The following is a 4,362-nucleotide window of genomic DNA, read 5'->3' as shown; positions in this document are numbered from 1 at the left end:
GGATGAGGTGGTGCGGGACGGCGCGGATCCGAGACGGAGGACGCCGTTTGTTTTGAGGGATGGGTGGATCTCATCCACCCTCCTCGGATCCGACCGGAGCGGGGCTCCGGCGAGCTCGACGCCGGTGAGAGGCGGATGCCGCGAGAGTCCGGGGCGCGGCGCGTAGGGTGGCGCGGGGCGGAGCTCCGACGGACGCGGGGCCGACGGTTGGTGGCGGAGAGGACCGGTGGCGGCGTGGCGAGGCGCGGTAGCAAAGGGTCGCGGCGGCGCGGCGAACTGCTCCGGCCGGCTCGGGCGGCGAGCATCTCCGGGCGGCGGCGCGGAGGAAGCGACGCGGCGAGGCGGAGGGAGCCGGGCGGCGGGGTGGCTCCCAAGGCGGCGGCGCGGATCTGGGCCCGCGCGGGCCCCGGATGGGCTCTGCGGGCCGCGGCGGCGGTGGAACAGCGGCAGACATGTGGCATGGCCTGGTTGGAGGAGAGGGGCGGTGTGGCGGCGTGGCGCGCCCTGATTGGATGAAGTGAGGTGGCGACTGGACATGTCCGTTGGTGGAAGAAGTGTCCGGCGACGCGGAGAGGACGAAGTTAGGGTTCATCCGCGAAATGATCCGAAATTTCGGGGAGGGGTGCTCTTTTATAGGTAGAGGGAGCTAGGAGAGTCCAAATGAGGTGCGGTTTTCGGCCACGCGATCGTGATTGAACGCTCTAGATGATGGAGGAGGTTTAGGTGGGTTTTGGGACACTTTGGAGGGGTGTTGGGATGAAACACACACGAGGCCTTTTTGGTCCCTCGATTAACCGTTGAAGTATGAAACGAAGTCCAAATGGCACGAAACTTGACAGGCGGTCTACAGGTAGTAAACCAAGGCCGCATGGCAAGTCTCGGTCCAATCCGGGAATGTTTAATCCCCACACATGAAAGAAAGGTAGAAATGACCACCGGAGGAGATAGAAGCGCCGGAATGCAAAACGGACAACGGGGAAAATGCTCGGATGCAAGAGACGAACACGTATGCAAATGAAATGCACATGATGACATGATATGCAATGCATGACACGCAAGCAATGACAAGGCAACAACAGCAAATAACTGGCGGACACCTGGCACATCGGTCTCGGGGCGTTACACTTCACATTACTCTGTTACCAAATAAATTGACATATCAGTTGCTAGTTGTGTGCTGCACAATTTCATACGTTTGCATAATGGAGATCTATCTTGGCCTGAGAATACTGCTGTGGAGATTGATTAATAACAATTTGTTGATGTACCAAGTGGAGATCACAAGTATCATAATGACATACGTGCATTTAATTAATCTAGAGAAGCCGGGAATCAAAAGCGAGAAGATATAGCACAACAAATGTGGGCACAGTATGTATCACAAAGATCTTAGAATATGTAATATGTTATCCAAGTCCAGCTACCATTCTTGTAGTTGGAATATCACATGCAAGTTGTAATACCATTCTTGGACTTCAAATTTGCAATAGTACTACAAATTTTCATGCATGCCTAACCAGAAGCCACTCAACATAACTACCAAAATATACTAAACCATCATGGTCAGTTCTATGACCAATTCAACTAAACATAAATATATGACACCTACAGACCAAATCTTCCCTAAAATAGAAGCTATGATCTCAGTGGATCACCACAATGGCTAATTTTGATGGGTTGTTTGGGCACGCACAATCTCTCTTTTAAGCCAAGCCAGTCGTAGTTCATTAGTAGAGTATGACAAGAAAATTTCCCTGTTCTCCTTGCATTTGAAGATATCTGATGCCATCAACATATCTCCTAGTTGTAGACCTTCCAACCCTTCAATTGATGTGATGCACTTGTTGATGGAGTAGGGGTCCTCTAGCTTCTTCTCCTCAATTGCAGCAAATCGATCAATTTTTTCCTTCTTTAGTTTTAGATACTTCTCATGGAAGTCGTCATTAGCACCACGTTTTTGTTTTTTCCCACGCCTAGTGTCATGTTTCTCCATTTGTGTAGATCTTGGTGGGGCTTGCACATGCTGAATTGGTGTAGATAGGAGCGGGGGAGAATCCACATTGAACTCCTCAAGTTTTTCATCTAAAGTAAACTGCATATCTGACTCACTGGCAGCTGGCATGGTAGGTGATGGTGATTGATACAGACCAGTCACTTGTGTTGACTGTGATGAAGGAACCGGTGCATGCTTCCTCTTCCTAGTATAATGGTCCAAGCCTTGACGAGTTCTCCCTTCAGCATAGCGACCTAGAGAATAGTTCCAGAAATTTGTTCAGAACAATTAACCTTATATGCAAAGTGTAGACATCAAGAAAAATAAGCTACAATGTAAATGTGAATAGTATGTTAGTCACCTTCATAGATTGGATCTAATTCTTCATAAAGGGGGAATGACCTTTCTTTCCATTGTAGAACATCCTTGCTGTTCTTCCGAGCAGCAAAGCTTGCCCAAACACTATCTGGTGCGTCAACCATTTTTCTGTCCTTATCCCATCCAAAGCCACTTTGATCCAACAATTCTTGAGGACTTCGATAGTCTCTCTTCAGATCTTGCTCCTTTTGTTTGACTTGGTTGAGAGTAAATGATTGATCAAACTTTTGATTTAGTCGAGAAACAATATTTCTCCATGCCTCCTTACTCCAAGCATTATGTGTCCGAAAACCAGGCACATCGTGATCTTTTAGGAGTCTAACAAGGAACAACTTCATTTGGTGACTCCATTTGGCTCGAGTATTAACTTTTGTGAGTCCTAAATATTTAACATAGGTGGACCAATTTAGTTTCTAAACCAATAACACATCACAACTATTCTTTTTATAACAGTAACACATAACAACTTAATAAAGTTGCACAGCTGAGTTTATCAAAGTCACTGAAACATCAGATCATACATATTTCTGGATGAATACTTGCAGTCCCACCATCCAGTTCAAGATCAATTGCCCCATTGGATTGCAGATGATGGCCTTGTCGCTCTGACAAGCACCATCGATCAGCCATTGGGGACTCCATTTGATTCGAGTATTACCTTTTATGGCTCCTAAATATTCAACATTGTTGGAAAAATTTAGTTTCTAAATCAATAACACATCACGACTAAAAAAATTGCCCTCTGAGTTTATCAAAGTCATTCAAACATGAGAGCATACCTATTTCTGGATGAAGACTTGCAGTCCCACCATCAAGTTCAAGATCAATTGCACTATTGGATTGCAGATGATGGCCTTGCCGCTCTGACAAGCACCATCAATCAGCTACCTACATGCATCAGACTATTAATTAGCATACATTCTGTTAGCACATATGCAAGGGCGCCAATGATATTTGTGCAAAAGAAAATCCATGGAAGGGGAAAATTTAGTGCCCTATGCACACACACAAATTACCATGTTCCTATATATGTCATGTGCATTGCGAATTAACTCAAATGTAAGAAAATATATATGTTAGTTTAATATCTATGAAGAAACCGGTCCCATGATGCTCATACAGTGGCAATGAACCAGAAGGAAACTAGAAATACGAGTAGCACCAGAACATGGCCTCACATGTCACTTGGTAGGCTACCAGATTAACTCAAATCTGAGAAAATATTTAGACCTGTAGTTGTAAAGAAAACCCCCAAATCCCCAAACAGTAATCTCAGATCTGAAAAAGGGAAAAAAAATCCATAATAGGTTGCAAGCCAATACTCAAAATCAATCGAATATGTGTGTATGGTAGCTACGAATCATGGTAATTGATGCCGAGTAACAACAGAAAAAATACAATTAGCTATTATATGAAGCAAGGGAGGACCGGATCTAGCTTTTGGAGTGGCCTGCAAACTACCTTGTTGCTGGACATCGAGGATGGGGGCACAGACCAAGAGGCCTGTCCACCAGCAGAGGAGTTGAGCTGAGGGCCGCGCGGCCGGCCGGCCGACCGTGGCGCAGCACGACTAGATCGATGCGAATGGGATGGGGAAAAGCGGTGCTGCAGGAGGGTTTGCTGTTTTGTGTTTTCTGCTGATGTGCTGTCGTGAGGAGGTACGCGAAGCCTTATTATTTACCGCGGAAACTGCGGGTGAGCGAGCGGCGCGCGCGCTTTTCTTCCCGTTAGGATTCTTTCCGAGAGCTCGGACTTCTTGGAAAATTTCCAGTGAAATACACAAGCGAAAGTTCCATAGGATTAATTCCTAAGGATTGAATTCCTGTAAATCAAACAACCATCACAAGAAAAATCCATAGGATTACAATCCTACGAAAATCCTATAGAAATCCTATGAATCAAAGGAGGCCTTATTTGGGGCCTAAATGCAATTTGGAAAAACGCGCATTTTTCCCTAATTCAAATAAAATAGCAATTAAATCCAAAAAAAT

At 45.8% G+C, this 4,362-nt stretch overlaps 1 long non-coding RNA gene across 1 annotated transcript; it reads right to left on the bottom strand.

The window, feature by feature from the left end:
- Nucleotides 1-1,682: 1,682 nt before the first annotated feature.
- Nucleotides 1,683-3,261, bottom strand: LOC119288883. The gene is made up of 4 exons (XR_005141327.1): nucleotides 3,151-3,261; nucleotides 2,893-3,041; nucleotides 2,597-2,750; nucleotides 1,683-1,821 (listed from the first exon to the last, which is right to left on the bottom strand). It is a non-coding gene; the product is annotated as an uncharacterized LOC119288883 (long non-coding RNA).
- Nucleotides 3,262-4,362: the final 1,101 nt, after the last annotated feature.

Source organism: Triticum dicoccoides, chromosome 4A, assembly GCF_002162155.2.
Source record: "Triticum dicoccoides isolate Atlit2015 ecotype Zavitan chromosome 4A, WEW_v2.0, whole genome shotgun sequence".
Classification (NCBI taxonomy): Eukaryota; Viridiplantae; Streptophyta; class Magnoliopsida; order Poales; family Poaceae; genus Triticum; species Triticum dicoccoides.
This window is presented reverse-complemented; position numbering and strand designations above follow the sequence as displayed.